The sequence below is a fragment of the Podarcis liolepis genome (genome assembly GCF_965112155.1).
Source record: "Podarcis liolepis genome assembly, chromosome: 7".
NCBI lineage: Eukaryota > Metazoa > Chordata > Lepidosauria > Squamata > Lacertidae > Podarcis > Podarcis liolepis.
The window spans coordinates 79,835,814-79,857,282 of NC_139561.1; the positions used below are offsets into that span (position 1 = coordinate 79,835,814).

Here is a 21,469-nt window from a genome sequence, read left to right on the forward strand (position 1 = left end):
TTGCCTATGGCCTGGTACCTCCCACTCGACTGGTTCAGAGAATGGCCATGTTTGTGTAGCTCCCTAATGCAGGAAGCTCCATGGCCACTGATGGCTCCAATCAAGACCTTCCTCATCATTGTGTGGGTGACTAATTCATACCTGGCACTCTCTCAGTCATTGGCACATTCAACTCCTGAAGTCTCACTTCATCCCTTTTATCTTTTGGAAACCACGACCAAGACAGCAGGATCAGTTTTACTGCTGAAAACCTCCATTGCATCCATGTGCACCCACAGCCCTTTCCATATGGATCTATTATCCAGGCTTTTCCTGACAGAGCATCTCCACCCCTGTCATTCAGTCCAGACACTGAGATCCAGCTCTCAGGGCCTTCTGGCTTTGAGAAGTGAGCTCTGAGGGAAGCATGCAGAGGGCCTTCTTGGTAGTGGTGCCGACACTTTGCAACGACCTTCCATCAAAAGTCAAGTGGATAAGTAACTATAAAACCTTCAGGTGACATCTGAAGGCAGCCCTGCATAGGGAGGTTTTTAATGTTTGATATTTGATTATGTTTCTGTATATGTTTGAACCTACCCAGAGTAGCCAGGGTGACCTAGTCAGATGGGTGGGGTAAAAAAATAAAATATTATTATTATTATTATTATTATTATTATTATTATTATGAGGAAGAAATCTAAGAAGCTTCTATCAACAACTAATGAGATGTTAGAGAAATAATTCAGACAATTCCAAGAGTGAGCTTTTATTTTTCGTATGTCCCTCTTCATCTTTGTAATGAACAAACAACTCCATTTCACAGACCTGCCTGAACTATTTGTTCCCAAGTGTTACTTGTGACATGAATCCATGGCCATTAAATCTCTCCAGGCAAGCCTCTACCTGCATCAATTCATTTGATGATCCTTCTCTGCTCTGAGTCTCCTATTCTTTCTAGAATGCTGAAGGCACTCCTAAGCGCATGCCTCCTCTTGGCCCCACTTTCTGCAGGTAAGATGGGGAACATCTGATGATCTTTAGAGGACACTGAAGAGAACTTGGTTCTTGGGAGGAAAGGGGAGTTAGGAGTGTAGATCAACACCATAGAGAGCAATCACTGCTGGGTTACCAAGAGAAAGTAGGGGAGAGTCAAGTCAAGAGATTATTTCTTGTGATGTTATACAGATAAACAATGTCATGTAGAAAAATAATGAAATATCCCACTCTAACATGAAAGCTGCATTTCAGCAATACACACAAAATGTGGATCACTCTCTGTGTGTCTGTGTGTGGTGTGTGAGGGGGGTAGGGACACAGAGGGGGGATTTGCAAAGGCAAGAGATTGCCAGATGAAAATGTTGGGCATGATTTCAAAGTGCAGGGAAAGTGCTAAGAAGATGAATAAGCTTTTCTTTACTGGGAGAGGTAGAGAAAATATGCCTTAAAAATAGGATAGAATAATAATTCCATTGGAATGGAGAGAAAAAGTTGCTTAGGAAAGGAAGGGGAAGAAACCAAAGTATGGCCATTGCAGGAAGAAATTAAATACATTTTACAATGAAAGACACCTTCAAGTCTACTCCTTGGAACAGAACACATCAACCCACTGGTAAGGATCCAGATCCACAACTACTACAGTGGTACCTCGGGATGTGAACAGGATCTGTTCCGGAGCCCTGTTCGCATCCTGAAGTGAATGCAACACACGTCCACACGTCTGTGCATACGTGGGTCGTATTTTTCCACTTTCCTGTATGCACGTATCGTCATTTTGACCCCCTGCACCTGTGTGTGCGGCGAAACCCAGAAGTAACGCACACCGTTACTTCCAGGTCGCCACAGAGTGCAACCCAAAATAGTTAACTTGAAGCACATTTATCCCAAGGTATGACTGTACTCATTGATTGTGGAAATGTGGGGCGCTGAATGTGATTTGAGTGCCAGACAATGATCCAGAAGGCTAGGCTTTGAATCTTCACTCAGCCACAAAGCTCACTGGGGGATCCTAGACCAGGCACTTTCCCTCAGCTTAACCTACCTCACAGGAATCTTCTGAGGATAAAATGGGGAGGGGAAAACCATGTACACTACCTTCAGCTTCTTAGATGAAATGGCTGCAGATAAATAAATGAATTCGAAAAATAAGAACTTGACAGCAAGTGAAATTGATAAATTGGTTCATCCCTAGTCTAGGATCCTGTCCTAACACTTGCCAACTCAATGACTATGGGAAGTACACAATCAGGACCACACCACAGCAACACTCTGGCTTACTCTGGGTTCCAGCAACTGTTATATGAAATACACTACTTTTGATATTGGAGGTAATACATAGCCATCATGCTTAGTAGCCTTAGTAGTCTTATTCTCCATCAATTTATCAAATCCTCTTTAAAAGTAATTGAAATTGGTGGCATTCAATGCCTCTTGTAGAAAATTCCATAGTTCAATTGTGCTCAGATCTAAGCTTGTGACCAAACTGTGGAAATAAAACGTATTTAAGTGAGAGTCTGGATGGGAGGAAAAGTTGGCTGTGGGAAAGGGAGAGTACACCTCTCCACTTCTTGGAAATAATTCACCCAGCATTCTGAACAACGGCTACAAGAGTTTTAATTAATGAGTGTTTTACTTATTACATTTCATTCTCTTCTATTAAAATGCTTATTAAATTGAACACTTTTTAATTTAAAAGATTTAATTCACAATCACCTCTTCCTCTGTGTCTCATTAAGCAAACAGCAAAACGAAATAATGATGATGAGGAGGATGATGAAATAATGATGATGATGAGGATGATGAAATGTAAGGAGGCTGAAGGGACATTCTTTCACCTCTGGTGGACCTGTCCAAAAGTGAAGGCCTTCTGGGAAATGATTTATAATGAGTTAAAAAAGGTGTTTAGGTACACATTCCCTAAGAAACCAGAGGCCTTTCTCTTGGGCATTGTCGGCCAGAAGGTGTTAAAGAAGGATACAACATTTTTTATGTACGCAACTACAGCAGCAAGAATTCTTATCGCTAAATACTGGAAGACCCAAGATTTACCCACACTGGAAGAGTGGCAGACGCAAATGATGGACTATATGGAATTGGCTGAGATGACTGCCAGGATCCGAGATTTGGGAGAAGAAGCAATGGAGGAGGACTGGAAAAAATTCAAAGACTACTTACAAAAATTTTATAAGTTATATGAATCATAAGAATTCGCATGATTTGGAAAGGTTAGCTCCAGCAATGAGATTTGATGGTATGGGAAATTAAGCTATATTAAGGAAAGGACTAATGTTTAAAATAACATTACATTTATCTTCAGAGTAAATTGATAATAAGTAATTTAAACTTAAAATACAATCATTTGAAAGAACAAAAGAATGCATGAAACAAGGTTATAATTTGCTGATATTTTTATTGTTAAGAATGCACGGTGAGGGAGACGTGGGGAAGTCCGGTTAGTAATGGAAAAAAGTTTCGAAATGATGATTTTCTATCTCTCTCTTTTTTCTTTTCTGTTATTTCTTTGTATATCCGACTTTGTATCTTTACCTGGAAAAAATGCAATAAAAAATATTATAAAAAAATAAATAAAAGTAATTGAAATTGGTGGCATTCAATGCCTCTTGTAGAAAATTCCATAAGTTCAATTGTGCTCAGATCTAAGCTTGTGACCAAACTGTGGAAATAAAATGTATTTAAGTGAGAGTCTGGATGGGAGGAAAAGTTGGCTGTGGGATAGGGAGAGTACACCTCTCCACTTCTTGGAAATAATTCACCCAGCGTTCTGAACAACGGCTACAAGAGTTTTAATTAATGAGTGTTTTACTCATTACATTTCATTCTCTTCTATTAAAATGCTTATTAAATTGAACACTTTTTAATTTAAAAGATTTCATTCACAATCACCTCTTCCTCTGTGTCTCATTAAGCAAACAGCAAAACGAAATAATGAGGATGATGAGGATGATGATTCATGAATCTTTTCCTCCTGTCCTCAGCGGTATTTCTGGAGTGCAAATATAAGTTTAATGGGACTGGAATAACATCTAAAGGCAGTGCAGAAACATCTTGTAATAATAATGTTATATATACCTGTTCTGCCAGTGTTCTGCGTACAAATATAGGTAAGATTTGCCTGTCTTTTTGTCTTTTGCTGTTGGATTTGACCCAGGTAAAGATATAGGTGAACTTTAAGGGTTCTATTAGCATATAGAAGTCTATGCTGGAACAACTCAACTATGAAAAAAGTGAGGTGAGGAAGCTGTGACACTTCAGCTGTAGATGAATTAGAACTCCCATCAGCCTTATCTAGCCAGGCCACCAGTCAGGGATGATGGGAGATGCAGTCCAGCAACATCGGAAGTAAAGAATGAATGGCTTGCATATGAAAATGGGGAATCTAACATCACCTGATCACAAGCAGTGGCTGAATTTGGGTGTTGATCGTCAAGCTTGGAGAACTTGATTTGCATCAACCAGAAATCCCTATTGAGCCAAACCAATGAACTCCAGTTTAGTTTTGGTTATCAAACTAGGACAAGAAGCCTGCAATATAAGCTGAATATCCCCTTTGCCGTAAATGACATTACAATTGAGAATCCTTTCACAGATGTATAAAAAATAGTCAAAAGCTGAGCAACCAGAATGGGAGATGAAGATGCTTCACAAATTCATGGCTCCTTATCCCCCCCTCAAGTAATTTTGAAAGAATTCTCAGTGATGAAATGATGCAGAAGCAACCAGCATGAAGGAAGTGTTCCTGTAGTTCACCTCTTATAAAGGGTTTTAGTTACCCAGCTTGATTCAAAGTGGGTCCCTCCACCTTGATGGTCTTTGGTTCCTACTTCAACCATTGGTTCAGGTTGATTTGATCCCTTTGCTTGTTCCCGATTCATCCACCCCTTCTACCCAGGAGGGAGTGGGTGCCATTTTGTGGTTCATCTCAGTGCCAAAATGCCTAGGGGCAATCCTGGGTGGGATGCTGCTTACTTGACCATCTGTTCCTACATCACTGCTACATTCTTGGAGGGAGAGGGGCAAGGGGGTAGTAAGGTTGGTGTAATGCAAGTGTCTTGCCAAGTGTCTTGTGTTGGGCAACAGGAGCTCAGGGAAGCATGCCCCGAACCTGCAAACTGTTTGGACCGACTAGAAGAGAGAGTGCAGTGTATGGCAGATGTATTGACAGATGTATAGAAAAAGGCATGATTCTTCATGCAACAAATTTGACCTAAAATGAAATTCTGAATAAATTTCAAATTTAATGCATTTTGCAAATTAATTGTTAACATAAAAAGAGAGGCTGGTTCTATGGATTATGGAGGCAAGAGACTACTACTTGTGGTTGACAGCTGAACTCTTAAGCGCCTGCAGAAAACCTTTCTTTTCCACTAGACCATTAAGAATACACTAGTTTATTGAAATCTATCTATTTACTTTTAATATTGTATCTTTTATGTATTACAACTGAAAAACATTTGATATCTCTTTCCTTTTATGATATAGCAGTGTGCACAAATTTAAATAAATAAACAGAACCTTACTTTAGATTGCCAAATTGAATAATACTTTCCATATTGTTATTTGAAAAGGTCCTGATTCCGACAACACAGAAAATTGGAAGCATTATAATGAATGTGCTTTAGGAGCAATAGACTGCATTTCCCCCCCAGATCCTGATAGTTCTTTAAAATTCTTTTTCACAGTTAAACCTGAAGTGCAAATTGAGAATACTTGTTTGTCATCCAGATATTGTTTCTCAGGCGATTACAGCTTCACTGCAGCGGATGGTAAATTCTTTGAGATGAAGATGCAATGCTGCAACACTGACCTGTGTAACAATGAAACTCTGAGCCGTAAGTTTCTGCATCATTGTAGAATCATGAACATGTTAGGGCTTGGATCCTTAGTCAATCAACAGTACTCAGAGGGACCTTCTAGGCAGCTTTGTCTCTGCCTGAGAAGGGATGGGTTACCTTTCCAGCCAGGCCTCTCCTTCTTCCTGTCCTTTGAAGCAGCACCATGAAGGATCAGATATAAAATTGGATAGCTAAGCTCCTGAACAGCTCATAAATAGCTTATGGTCCCTTCAAGTTCACTTTCAATTGGATGTTTCAGATATGGACCTTACAACCAACCTATCTTATCCAAGTGTCTGATGACATGTGATTGATTTATTGCTCAGATAAATCAGATAAATTCTTGGCGTCCAGCCCGCTTCGGCTGCTCTCGTGGCCAGGCCCCAGACTTCAAAGGCCACATTCCGATGTTCTGAGCAAAACGCAGAGATCAGCAGCGGCAAGAGAAAGCTCCAAAAAAACTCCAGTGCTTGCTTCAGTGTGCTCAAATAAAGTCCACTCAGGATCTTAGCAGCTAAAAGCAGTTTTATTTACAGCAAACTATCCATTGTCGAACAGCATCGTGAAAACACGTCCACTCTCCTCAAAAGCGAAAGTAGAGAGTCAGAACAAAGACTTGAGAGTCTCGGAACTGACGTGGAGTCTCCCCCCTCCCAACAGTAGGCAGGGCGTACACTCTGAGCTGTTTAACCCTGTAAGCTCAGGTTCCCTTCACACCCCCTCTCGTCCTGCGCTACTGTGGGGAAAGTATGTACAGAACTTACCCCCAACTCCAAACCACCACAAAACTCCCCATGACGCTGGAAGCTTAAAGGTTTGGTAAAGCCATCGGCCAAGTTATTGTGACTGGCACAATACTTCAGCCGTATCAAACCTGACTGAACACTCTGACACACATTTTGGAAACGTATGTCCAGATGCTTGGTTCTGGCCTTAAATTGCGCTGATTCAGCCAATTTCAAACAAGGTTGATTGTCTTCCCAAACCGTGATGGGCAAGCTACAATCCCCATAGATCTCTTGCACCAAGCATCTATAGAACTCTAGTTCCCGGCACAAATCTGACAGTGCACTGAATTCAGCCTCAGTAGAAGACAGCGCAATGAGACTTTGCTTCCGGGACTTCCACCCAATTAGTGACTTCCCAAACTTTACCACCAACCCAGACACAGACTTGCGGTCCTGCAAATTCGCCCAGTCACTGTCCGCATAGCATGTGAGCTTCGACTCACCTTCAGCTGGCAGCTTAAGACAGAAGTCTTTGGTATGCTGTAGGTAGCGCAGTACCCGCTTGATACCGTGCCAAGCACTCACACTGGGCTTTGACGCTTCCCTACTTAGCAGGTTGGTAGCAAAGGCAATGTCTGGTCTGCTCCATTGGGATAGATACAACAGACTACCTAGAGCTGACTGAAAGAGCTCAGCATTCTCGAACTCTGCACTTTCTGCTTGCTGGCTCTCTTTCACGAAGTTCGTCTCCATGGGTGTCCGAACTCCTGCACAATCGGACATTCTGAACTTCTCAAGCAACTGCTCAATCTTGCCTTTCTGACTGAGCAAGAAGCTACCATCCTCAGTTCTCGCTATCTGGACGCCTAGGTAGATCTTTACTGCACCCAGGCTCTTGAGCTGAAACTGTTTCCCAAGCTCTTTGGCAAACTTCTGCACCTGTTTGTCTGCCTTTCCAATATGGATGATGTCATCAACATAAAACAAAACCAGTTCCTGTGAGTCTCCTGATCCTCTTAGGAACAGGCAACTGTCAGCAAGACTCTTCCTGAAACCTAGCTTCTCCAAAGCTTCATTCAGGCACAAGTTCCAATTCCTGGCCGACTGCTTCAGGCCGTAAATTGACTTGTGAAGTTTCCACACAGTACCTTGCTCAATGCCCTCAAACCCTGGAGGAGGAAGCATGTACAGATCCTCCTGGAGGTCTGAGTTCAAGTAAGCAACGTCCACATCAAAGTGATGCACCAGCAACCCTCTTTGTGCAGCGATGGCCAAGAGCAAACGTAGAGATTCACTCCTACAGGTGGGAGCATAAACTTCCGTATAATGCAACCCCCTGCGCTGCGTGAATCCTCTCGCCACTAATCTGGCCTTATACTGCGGTTCTCCTGTCGCTGTGGGCTTAAGACGGTAAACCCAGCGGCTACCCACGGCCTTTTTGCCCACCGGCAACTTCGTGAGGGAGAACACACCTAAAGACTCCATTGAGTTCATTTCCTTCTGCATCGCCTCATGCCATTTTCTGGCTTCTTCCTGAGGCAGTTTCTGAACATCCTCAAAACTCTCGGGTTCACACTGTGCCATTCCGACCCACACACTGGTGACGGCAAACCTATCAGGAGGTTTCCCCTTGGTCGTCCGAGCTGATCGACGCAGCACTACTTCAGGAACCCCCTCTGGCCCACTAGGGCCAGCCAGAACGTCCTTGGCATCAGAGAGCTCCCCCTCTGACTTACTGCGCCTTCTGGACTTCTCAGCCGAACCTGTGGGGGAAGATGGAGCACTGCGTTGCTCAATCTTCACAGCCTTGGGAGAAGTTCTCCCCTCTGCCTGCACTGGGTCTGGACTCTGAGCCACAGTTGCAGGTTCAGCCTCTTCCTCTTCTTCATCAGCAGAGTCAAGCAGACTCTCTGACAGGATGTCAGGGTTCCCATGTATCCTTGCCCAGCCATTCTGCTCACAGAATTCAGCACTGTTGCTGAGCAGAATCCTGGACTGATTCCCTGACGGATACGCAAACCTCCAACCCTTGGTCCCTGGCTCATACCCACAAAAAATCATCTTTTGGGACTTGGGTTCACCTTTCTTGCGTTTGGCTTTTGGTATCAAAACCCACGCTTCACAACCGAATACACGAAAATAGTGTATTTTCGGTTTCTTTCCATGCAGCAAAAAGTACGGGGTGTCACCTACCACTGAATTGAACGACCTGTTCAGAATAAAGTTGGCCGTTCGCCAAGCCTCTCCCCAAAAACGCTGTGGGAGCCCGGCATCAAACAAAAGAGCTGCGGACATCTCCCCTAGAGTCCTGTTCCGTCTTTCCGCAATCCCATTCTGTTGGGGACTGTGCGGAGAAGTCAACCTGTGTTGTATCCCCTTTTTGCGGAAGAAACTTTGCAGTGCAGACCCGGTGAACTCCCCACCCCGATCGCTCTGAAAGTTTTGCACCCGTGTGGAAAACTGCAGTTCCACAGCCGCAATCCAGTCTTTGATTAGCGGTGCAGCTTCACTTTTGTGTCCAATCGTGAAGGACCAGGAGTTGCGCGTATGGTCATCAATCAGAACCAGCGCATATTTGGCTCCTCCCATACTGGTCACAGACATCGGCCCAGACAAATCTGCATGAATTAACTGAAAAGCCCTAGTGGTCACCCTCTCAGACCTAGGGTATGTGCACGTTTTCACCTTTGCGGACTTGCAAGCTCTGCAATCTAGAAACTTAGCACATGATTTCATTTTGCACCCTTGCGTATACTCTGGGATCTTTTTCACTGACCCCCAGGACACGTGTGCCATGCGTCTGTGCCAGAGGTGAGCACACGCATCATGAACTGGAACGTTGGCACACTGTGCTTGCGCCTCCTCCGTGTCACCTGGACCTGCAAAAGAAGCATTCAATACAAACAACCTGTCTTTACATTCAACACTGACTAGGTGCTGTCCATTCTTAGAAATAGAGCACTTATTGTCTTCAAAACACACTCTGTAGTTCTCAGCAAGAAGTGCGCTGACAGACAGCAACGCGCAAGACAGTCCTGGAACAACATAAGCCTGGATTGAATCCTGTAAGAAAGAACAAAACAGTGAGCCAGTCTGTGTGAGCGTGTGTCTAGTCCCATCTGCTAAACAGACAGTCTTCCCAGAAGTTACAGAGGTGCAGTTCTCTAGGACTCCTGCAGATGGCACTAGATGATGGGAAGCTCCACTGTCTATGACAAAAGTCAGCACAGCATCCTGTTGACAACTCTTGACTGTAGCCATAGACGCTGCCAAATGTTTATGTTCAGTGTCTCTGCCAGCTGCCTTCGGCTTGCCTTTCCCACGCTTTGAAGAAGAGCCCTTTATCTGGTTGCTACGGGAGACGGCCTTCGGCTGTTCCTGTGCCTCCACTGGACATTCTCTCACCAGATGGGAGGGGGAGCCACAGCGATAACAGCGGCGACGCGTAGCAACAGCTCTCACAGCTCCCTCTTCAGCCATTCCTTTGTTCCCAGCACCCCCACCTTTGGGTGCACAGCCTGGGCCTGCACGCTCCCCAGCACTCTGGTTGCGGGCCTCAACATCACACGGCCCCTCGGAGACAAAGCAGCTACTCCCAGCTGTAACTTCAGGAACATGGCCAGCAGCAGCCCCCTCTGGGCTCTTAGCTTCCTCCCTGCTCTCGGCTTCCTCCCGGCCCTGGGCTCCTGCTGAGCTATCACACAGACTCCTCAGCACCTGCCAGGCGGCCTGAGCCGACTCAACGCCCTCCAGGTGGGGCAACAGCATAGCGTCCACGCTGGCTTTCAACATGCAGAGCTCTCTTTGCATTCTCTGCTCTCTATCTTCCAGCAAAGCAGCCTCCAGGTCTGCTGCGCCATCTTCAGCAGCAACAGGCATGGGTGGGGCCGGCTCCCTCTGGGCTATACTCCAGAGCCCTGTGGCCAAAAACCACCCCCTTACTCTTCTTGACCAGATATCCCAGGACTGGGCTGTGAGCTTTTCAAATGGGACATCATAAAAGTCCTGGAGCTCAGCCATCTCCTCCCCCAGTGCTCCCATTGGGGCTTTGAAGTACTCACGCGTACCAGCCAGCTTCAACGGAGAGGCTCCCGGCGTCCCTTTGCAGCACACAGCATTGCAGCCAGCCTCCCTGCTTTCTCCCAGGCAGAGCCTCAAAGCAGGACTTTTGCCTCCGGCAGCAAAAACAGCAGCTTCTCAGCACACAGCACTTCAAAGCTTTCTCTAATTGCAGTAACTGACGTCCATAACCTGATGACATGTGATTGATTTATTGCTCAGATAAATCAGATAAATTCTTGGCGTCCAGCCCGCTTCGGCTGCTCTCGTGGCCAGGCCCCAGACTTCAAAGGCCACATTCCGATGTTCTGAGCAAAACGCAGAGATCAGCAGCGGCAAGAGAAAGCTCCAAAAAAACTCCAGTGCTTGCTTCAGTGTGCTCAAATAAAGTCCACTCAGGATCTTAGCAGCTAAAAGCAGTTTTATTTACAGCAAACTATCCATTGTCGAACAGCATCGTGAAAACACGTCCACTCTCCTCAAAAGCGAAAGTAGAGAGTCAGAACAAAGACTTGAGAGTCTCGGAACTGACGTGGAGTCTCCCCCCTCCCAACAGTAGGCAGGGCGTACACTCTGAGCTGTTTAACCCTGTAAGCTCAGGTTCCCTTCACAGTGTCCTCCTGAATCACCCTTGAGCTAGTTCTTCTCTGTCCTTTAATTGACAAGTACTACTTAACACAGAAGGGACGGGGGTGGCGCTGTGGGTTAAACCACAGAGCCTAGGACTTGCCGATCAGGAGGTCGGTGGTTCAAATACCCGCAATGCGGTGAGCTCCCGTTGCTTGGTCCCTGCTCCTGCCAACCTAGCAATTCGAAAGCACGTCATAGTGCAAGTATATAAATAGGTACTGCTCTGGCAGGAAGGTAAACGGCGTTTCCGTCCGATGCTCTGGTTCTCCAGAAGTGGCTTAGTCATGCTGGCCACATGACCCGGAAGCTGTATGCTGGCTCCCTTAACAAATAAAGCGAGATGAGTCGGCCACGACTGGCCCTAGTGGTCAGGGGTTCCTTTACCTTTTTATCTAACCCATCAGTTATAATTGTGAAAATATAAGCCCCTACCTTACAGCATTCTCTGACATTTATTTATTGATTTTTTTGAATTTAGGAACCACCCTGTACCTGGGTGTCTCAGGGCGGTTCACAGAAACTCTCGGATGGCTCATTGCTGAAGAGCAGTAGAAAGACAGAATCTCTGTACAAAAATGGGGGATTAAGAGCCTATATTTTCAGAGAGGCTACACCATAATCGATGACATGAATACATTCCGAGAGATTTAAAGGAAAATAAAGTTCACACTCTCCCTCCCCACTTTGGCTAAAGGTCATTCATCTCAGAGACCAATGGTGACTTTGTCCCATGCTCAGCTCTGAACCCAGATTGTTTCTAGATCACGTTTTCATCGAGGAACACTTGCAGCTGCCCCAGCAAAACTAAGTTCCTAGGCTAGATTCCATTTACATAACACAGAGATACAAAAACAGACAAAGACATTAACATGCTCACTTTACATTTGATCTTGGAAGTTCCTGATCGCAACATGCTGGCTGAAAATGGTCTGCAGTGCCCATCCTGCTTCTCCAAAGGAAAGAAAAAGTGTAAAAGTGAGAAGACCGTCAACTGCCTTGAGAATGAGACCCAATGTGTTGATTTTAGAGGAGCTCTTCATAAAGGTAACATTGCTATTCCATCAGGGGAAAAGGCCTAGTCATCGCCTGGGCCACGCAGACTCTGTCCTGATCTCCTTCGGTCCCTTCCTTCCTCTCTTTTTCTATTGCACGTTGCTGGAAAGTGTGTGGGGTCATATCTCTTAGTGGCTGCACTGCACTCTTCCTTAGTGTTTTGCCTGCCTGGACTTTGCCCTTTAACTTTCATAATGCCACTTGCTTGTCTAGAAGCAGGATTCAGATTCTGATGTTTATATTAAATACGCTTCTGGACAAAAAGGGAAAGTGCATTCATTGCTCCACCCCAGTTGCTCTTGATCTTTCTACCACTGGGATGCAGTTCAGGACAAAATGTGTGCCTCTTTCTCAAAAAGCATATTTATTGGGTAACGAAATGTAACTAAATTTCCTTAAATACTGTGACAATGAGCAGTATCTAGCTAGGTGCTCTGTATCCTCCTAAAAGCTACTCCCGATCAACAGTGTTTTTGAGGAATAATGCTCTTTGGAAAGGGACCAAATTTACCACACCCTTCCTTCCTGAAAAGTAGAGGGGATCGGGAATGAACAAGGGAGGGGTATATGGGCTGATTTGCCCCAGGAAGTAAGAGGCAGAGTCCAGGCCATTTGAGCTGCCTCTGCCCTACATTCCCCCCCCCATCCTTCTCCGGCCCTTTACAGCCTAGGCTTTGCTAGTTTCACTTTTGAGGGCGGAGTAAGAATTTGGACAGGAGTTCCTGATCGGCTTTTGGAAACCCCCTTTTCCGCCAGTTCATGTTAGTTGTGTTTAAACACATATATGGTAAAATAAAAGGAGGATTCTCTGGATGCTTAGGTCACAGTTTGGGACACTGAGGCAGCCTCAGTTGGCATCCAACCATCCTGAGAGACAATGGAATGCAACTCCAGCTTTTTATGCGGCTACATCACACTTTTGACTCATGCCAGGATCACACACTCAAGGCTCACAAACAAGGGAGGGAGTGTTGTTTTCCAATACTGTTGTGTGGCCACAGCATGTGCCTTTTAACAGGGCCAGGAGATGGCAGGGATAGAATTCCTTGCATTTTAATGCAAATCACCTGACGACAAGAATTTGATTTTGTTAACATATTAATTAGGGCAGTTTATAAAACCTCTAATTTCATAATATTTTATAAATAGAACCTGTTTATTAATAAACTTCATGTCTTGAGACTCCTTTGGGTATGATGCCAATCTGAGTAGTTTTTTTACCTTAACTCCTAATGTTGAAAATTTTGTACATTCATGTTATGATGGAATTATTTTATTTCTCAGATTTCTTAAATAAAGACTTTTTAAAACTAACGTGTTAAAATTCTCATTCACCATCACAGGCACCATCTCCTATTCCCTGGGAAAAGGACTAAAGTCAACACTTCTTTTCTTTTTTCCAGATACCTTCTTTATCACCTTTTTCACTTTCAAAGGTTGTTCAACAACAAATCTTTGTACCATCCGCAAAAATGGAAGATTTCTTATTGCAACTGGGAGATTTGTTCTTACAGTTACCGAAGAAAGCTGTTATAGTGCTTCATGAATCTCATACCAGCCTGAACAGGAAGGCTAAATGGGACAGTGTAGACCTCCTCCTTGTGTATTCCAAATTCTATGGCAATGAAGGGAAATTGGAGGCCTGGTGGTGAAATCCAGGACTCCGGATCTTTGTTTCTTTCTTGCTTACTTTGGTAAAGGAAAACAAGAGCAGAGAAAAAGGGGTCAGAATGTGGGGATTGTGAATTCTAAATACAAGGAACTCTGTAGTGTATGATAAAAAAAAATCATTATGATCATTATAATGCAAAATAAATGGTTAAGAAAAATAAAATGCTGGTTCTTGGAACTGTTTCTTTCAGATACAAATGCAATTATTATTAAATGATTTGGCCAAGGACATTACTAAATATAAAATACATAAAACGGGTTAAAAACAAAATAATATACATTGCACAGGGAAAAAAATCATTATTAAATTCAGAGGTTTTGTTAGATAAGAGTTTTCTCCTGAAGAATTTAACTTTCGGGTAGGTGCTATTCATGGTGAGCTCTGGAATTTGTAAATCTAGAAAAACAGCACTGATCCCTACAACACCCCCCCCCAATTGTCCTGTCTTTTTATAATTTCGGTAAGTTTTAGTTTTTCTTGCATTACCAAGTCTTCTTTCAGATGAATATTTCAGAATGGGGAAGCATATATAGCAGACAGAAAGCTTAAAAGTTACTGAACCCTTGTGGCAGTCATGGTGGAGCATCACTATCAGGATTCAAGTTCAGTTTTGCAGTCCATGGTTTATCTTTCCTGGACTCAGCCATCTCATCTATCTCCTGACACTGAGCTACAGGCCATGGGTATGACTACTGGTCTGTATGTCTCTCCTCGTTGCCTTCATACAGGGTGCCATAAAAAGTGCCTCCACCCCCGCAAAAAATTCCACTGACTGAGCGTTATGCAAACAATAGGCATCAGTAGTATAAAGCTATTAGGGGTCTTTACTCCCCCACCCCCAATAAAATGTCTGAGGGAGCTGGTCCCTTCCAAACTTGATGGGCATGGCAACTGGTCTATCTGTCTCTCCTAGTTGCATTCAGGCAGGGTACCATAGACACTCCCTCCCCCTCAAATCCACTGACTGAGCAGCCTTGCAAGATACATTGGTCTTGCATACAACAGGCATCAGTAGTATGAGAATACTACCTCCTGTCAATTGGATATGCCCCAGCCCTCTAGAATTTGATTGAAGATTTCATATGACACTCTACCTAAAAGGTCCCATTCCAGAAGTCCCACCTCCAAGGGCCACCATGAAATAACTTGGGGGGGTCCACATAACCCTTCTATCTGTGTTGATGGCTCACCACTGCTGCCTTCAGGTAGGCAGGGACCACCCCCTCTTCAAAGAGGCATTAATCACCTTCCTGACCCAGTCAGTTTTCCCCTTCCTGCTAATTTTCCTCAGACCAGAGGGGCAAGGGTAATGTCCTTGATTCTTACCTACTGAAACTCATCCAACACAACAGGGTAGACTGTGCTCTGGAGATTCCCTTGAGATTCACCTGCTGTAACAGAGGAGTCAAGTTACCAGTGGGTGCAAGCAATTTCATCCTCAAAATGCAAACAAGTCACAGCATTGACAAGTCACAAGCACCCTCCCCGACCCCCAAAGACAGCCCCTCCCCATTTTCACCTTGGAGCTTTCCTTTTCTCACCCAGCCTCTCACCCTGGGAGATGTCCACTTCTCCACCTCTCCACCTGGAAACTGGCAGCCGGTTGAGTCCCCCCCCCCCCCCACTTGACAGCACATTAAGCCTTTTATTTTATTTTTTTAAACTCAGACCAATGCTTTCATATCATGTGTTTGAGATATGTATCGTAGTAATGCCTAATTCCCAGAATAACAGAATGCCACCACTCTTGCTAACAATTCTTCCCTTATGGTCCAGGAAACCACTGGGTGATTCAAGAAAGCAAAAGCTTTTGCCTGATGTCTCCAGCAGAACATAAAACCCAGGATTCCCAAAAGCTCTGAGGTACTGGTTTGGATCAAGGCTGTATCCAAATATCTACCAAAAGTACAGAATACATATTTATTTAAGATAAATAAGACAACAGTGCAGTAAGAATCCAGTTACCAAATAGGAATAAAAAAAGTTAGAAGAAGGTCACTTAAGAATTTGGGAACATTTGGGGAAATATGTACACAGAAAACAACAAATCTGACGTAGTCTAACCTAGTATATTTTAACACCACTTTCTGAACCTCAAATAGATGTGGCAGCCATCAGTGCGTGCACATCCCTTGTGGGTCACATCTTCTACTCTGATCTGCAACAAATGGTATTAAGAGGCTTAATGTCTCTCATGCTGGAGGGAAGATAGCTATCATGACTACATTTAAAAAGAAAAATACTGAAAAGCTGCAAAACTGACAGTGCAAACGTGAATGGTCCTATGGTTGCGAGTAGGTTCTAGGTTCACTTGATTTCTGGGAAGAGCATGTCTGTGACATGCTAATTGTTGATTACTTTGTGCCTCATTAGAATTAAGTTGTTTCCATATCAGTTTTACTATAAAGCCTGAGGGAGTAACACATTTGTTTAAAGTACCTGTTTACTGAAAGTGTAGGTGTGGTTAGACTGGAAGAGGCATCTGGCTGCTTCCCACAGAGTTCATTAAAAAGACTGTATCCAATATGAAAAAAGAGCTTTGTGTTACAATATAAAAAGTATAGGATTTCTGGGAAAGCATGCACTCTCCATTTCCATAATTTCCTGCTCCTCACTGGACCAGTCCTTCCCAGTTGGGATCCTTGGGCACCTATCCTTGGCCCATAAATCCCTCCAAGTCAGCATCTTCTTCCATAGGTTACCTGCTTGGCTTTTGATTGCGCTGGCATTATGAGGGCCTCCCTGGGGATATGCCTCTTTTCACACTTGGTGTCGACTAGTGCCCAACTCCCTGTGCACCCCACTGCTGTGAATTCTTGAGGTTGGTGTGAGATATGTGAAGCATTATAATACTTATTTCAATTGGAAAAGAGTTTGAGGCAGGGGAGATAAAGGGAAGTGCCAGGTAAACCAAAACGCCAAAATATACTTTGAAAAAGTTGCAATACAAAACCAGACAAACTTATCTGGGAGACCCATTGAAATCAGTGACACTTACATCAAGGAAGACAGATATAGAATTGCTTTGTAATCCCTTTGAAATAAATGCTTACTACTTCCACCAACAGTGCATAGGAGTGTGCTGAAATCCTTATGCCGCCTCCAATCCTTCCAGCCAAATATATGTATTGGTGAGGGATGGAGCGGAAACTTGAGAAGCACCTTTGGCTATCAAGGAAGGAGTTGCATTGCTCAGTAGGCCTAATATAAATAATGAAGCAAAGAGAAGGACACCCCAAGATAGACAGCTTAGTGATGAATGTCCTCTGTGCCTTCTGTGCTGTGTATGGTTAAAAATACCTTGGTTGGTGGTATAGCGGGAAATGAGGATATTGTTCTGTGTCCAAGAGCAGTGGAAAGAGAAGGAAATAGGCAAAAAGCTGTCCCTCACTCTTTTAAACACAAGGTGAACGTGCTGGATCAGGACAATCACCCATCTAGTCCAGCATCCCAACCGATCCCTGTGGAAAGCCTGCAAGCTGGACAAGACTGCAACAATATTCTCTTCATCAGCAATTCCCAGCACCAATTATTCAGAAGCAGAACTTTTTTTGACAGTGGAAGTAGAACGTAGCCATTCTGGGAAAACATGCCCTCTCTGAATTCATCTAATCCTGTTTTTAAGTCATCTGAGTTGCTGGCCACACTGCAGTCTATTAGAGTTGCCATATTTTGGCATATCTCTCTTGCCATATCTCTCAGTTACTGGCACATTCAACTCTTGAGGTCTCACTTTGTCCCTTTTATGCTTTGGAAACCATAGCTGAGACAGCAGGATCGTTACCTCCATTGCATCCACATGTACCATAGACCATTTCATTCTTTCGAGCATGCTTGAATGGATCTAGTATCCCGTGTTTTACTGAAGTAGCATCTCCACCCCCATCATTCAGTCCAGACACTGAGATCTAGCTCTAAGGGTATCCTCACTTCTCTGAGAAGTGAGGTTAGAGGGAGCTAGGCAGAGGGCCTTCTTGGTACTGGTGCCCACATTGTGGAATGACCTCCCCTTAGATGTCATGAAGATAAGTAGCTATCAGACCTTTAGAAAATGTCTGAAGGCAGCCCTGTATAGGGAGGTTTCTAATGTTTGGTGTTTTATTATGTTTCTGTATATGCTTGAAGGTGCTCAGAGTGGCTAGGGTGACCCAGTCAGATGGGTGGGGTAAATATAATAAAAATATTATTTGTATTAGGATCTCATTTTGTAGCTGGCTTCTGGGCTTTGCCCTTGCCTATTTGGCTCTCACTTGCTTTCTTGAGTGTGTCTTCACTATTTAAATTGTAAATGATCTATATTGAAAAACAAATCTGAGAAATGTCTATCAACAACTAATGAAATCATAGACAATTCCAACAGTGAATTTGAATCTCAGCATGTCCTTCCTTATCTTTGTGGTGACAAACAACACCCATTCCCGGACCTCACTGAACCATTTGTTCCCATGTGTTGCCTGCGGCATGAGTTGATGGCCTATAAATTCCTCCAGGTAAGCCTCTACCTGCATCAATTCCCTTGTTGATCCACCTCTGCTCTGAGTCTCCTAATCTTTCTAGAATGATGGAGGCACTCCTGAGCGCATGTCTCCTCTTGGCCCTGATTTCTCCAGGTAAGTTGGGAAACATTTAATGATCTTTAGTGGACAGTGAGGAGAATTTGCTGCTTGGGAGGGGAGGGAAGTTAGGGGTATAGATCAACACCACAGAAAGCAAGGACTGATGGGTTACCAAGAGAAAGTAGCGGAGAATTAAGTCAAGAGTATTTCTTGTGAAATAGCCCATTCTAACATGGAAGCTGCATTTCAACAATACACACAAAATAGTGGATCTCTCTCTCTCTCTCTCTCTCTCTCTGTGTGTGTGTGTGTGTGTGTGTTTGTTGAGTGTTGTGGTGTGTGTTTATAGATATGTGTGTGTATGTCCACACAGACACACAGTTTGGCAATTAAAAAAGAGACAGAAACAAAGTACTATTACAAATATTGTATCTGATGGAAAATCGATGAAAAACCCTGCAGATATAAGAAAATGCTTTCAGAAATATTTCAAACAGCTGTATAAAAAAGTAAGGAAGATAAAGATAAAATTGAGCAATTTCTTAAAGCAAATGAAATGCAAAAAATTCCCAAGCATAAAAGGTTCCTACTTAATGCTATGATTACAAGACAGGAGGTTGAGATAGCAATAAATGAGATACAGCTAGGTAAAGCCCCAGGACCAGATGGTCTTTCTGCAAAATATTATAAAATTTTGAAAGATTGGTTAATTCAGCCATTAGCTGAATGCAATAAAATTTTAAGAGGGGACAAAGCACCCAAAACCTGGAAAGATGCTTTTATACCCCTGATTCCAAAACCAGATCAAGATAGATCCAATGTAAAGAATTACAGACCGATCTCATTACTTAATGTGGACTATATATATATTTTTTGCAAATATATTGGCCAACAGATTGAAAAAGGTTCTAACAGGTTATATTCATAAGGACCAGGCAGGTTTCTTGCCAGGGAGAAATATGAAAGATAATATTAGGAATATAATTGATGTATTAGAAAGGTTGGAAGTGAAAAGAAATTGTAAAGCAATGTTAATGTTTATAGATGCAGAAAAGGCCTTTGACAATGTTTCCTGGTTATTTATGGGGGGGAAATCTGGAAAGAATAGAGGTTGGACAGGAATTTTTAAACGGTATTAATGTGATCTATTTTGAACAAGAGGGAAAAAATATAGTTAATAATGTGGTATCAGAAGAAATAAGAATTGAGAAATTAACCAGGCAAGGGTGCCCACTTTCCCCTCTGCTATTTATTTCAGTTCTGGAGGTTCTGCTAAATATGTTAAGGAAATAGGAGGAGATATAAGGCATTGTAGTAGGTGTCGGGATCCCCGCTCAGCCAAGCTGATAAAGCTCATCTTCCTCTGAGTCCTTCGGAATCGCCCTCCCAACAAATAATTAATGACCTAAGCCTTTGATGAGGCTTCCAGGCACTTTCCATTCAGCAGAGAATCCAGCACAGGGAAGTGATGAGATGTATGGCTATATGCTATGCTTTATTTCTAAGCTACACAGACAGCAAAAAAAATACTCTCTCTATGAGAGCAGAGAGCAACAGAACAAAGGAACAAAGGAAACAGGAAACCACTAACATCACATCCTGTCTCCCATGAGACTTCCAATAGCCTGGACTGTCTCTGGAATGTAAACAGAGTCCTGTGACTCCAAGCAGCTGCTCAGTAGCAAACAGAAACTAATGGTAGGATCCAAGCAATATAAATTAAAAGCCTTTGCTGATGACTTGGTGTTAACTTTACAGGACCCAGAAACCAGTGCAATAAAAACACTGGAATTGATACAGGAGTTCGGGCAGGTAGCAGGATTCAAACTAAATAAGAGCAAAACCAAAGTTTTGGAGGGGAAATTAGATAATGAGGAAATAAAAATTCTCTTAGAAAAGATAGGCCTTTCTTACTGATATTCTTCATCAGCAATTAAAATGAATGTTCTACCCAGAATGTTATTCTTGTTCCAATCAATCCCAGTGATAAGAGGATTAAAACAATTTAAGTATTGGCAGAAGACACTAGCAAGATTTGTCTGGCAGGGCAAGAGGCCAAGAATAAAAGTGAAGATTCCTGGTTGATAAAAAAGAAAGAGGGGGCTTCGCTCTCCCAGACATGAAGATATACTATGAAGCATCATGCTTAACATGGATAAGGGACTGGATAAAATTGGAAAACACAGATCTCCTGGATTTAGAAGGATATGACAACAGGTACGGGTGGCACTCGTACCTGTGGTATGATAAAGTGAGAGTCCACAGGGGTTTTTTGAATCATATAATCAGGGGACCTTTATATGAAGTATGGGAGAGAAATAAGAGTTTGCTAGAAAGGAAAACCCCTTGGTGGATATCTCCAAGAGAAGTATTAAACATAAAAACCCAATATGGAAGGGAGGAGAGCCACATATGAAGAGTTTCTTAGAAAAATGGACCAGGGTCTAAAATTAAAGAAGTATGAAGAAGTGGAGAATATACTGACTGGGTGGCTGCAATATCATCAAGTTAATGAGATACTGAAGGAAGACAAAAAGAGGTTGGGATTTGAGGACAAGAAATCAAAATTCCATATAGATATTATAGATGGGAAAGACAAATTACTGTCAAAAACATATGACCTATTACTGAATTGGTACACTAAGGATGAGGAAGTAAAGGAAGCCATGATCAAATGGGCCATAGATTTTGGTTACAATATTGAATTGGAAGCGTCGCAGGAATTATGGAGTGAGAATTTAAAATTTACGGTGTGCACGGCACTACAAGAGAATTTATGGAAAATGATTTTTAGGTGGCATCTTACGCCGTTAAAACTGGCAAAGATGTACAGAATGAAAAATAAGAAATGTTGGAAATGTGGAAAGGTAAATGGAGATCTCTACCACATGTGGTGGAAATGTGGAAAGGTGAAGGGCTTTTGGGATTTAATTTACAATGAGC

At 43.2% G+C, this 21,469-nt stretch overlaps 1 long non-coding RNA gene across 1 annotated transcript; it reads left to right on the forward strand.

The window, feature by feature from the left end:
* The first annotated feature begins 809 nt into the window (after positions 1 to 809).
* LOC310712544 lies at positions 810 to 13,961 on the forward strand. Its single transcript, XR_014528919.1, has 5 exons — positions 810 to 990; positions 3,903 to 4,097; positions 5,676 to 5,825; positions 12,143 to 12,289; positions 13,702 to 13,961. It is a non-coding gene; the product is annotated as an uncharacterized lncRNA (long non-coding RNA).
* Positions 13,962 to 21,469: the final 7,508 nt, after the last annotated feature.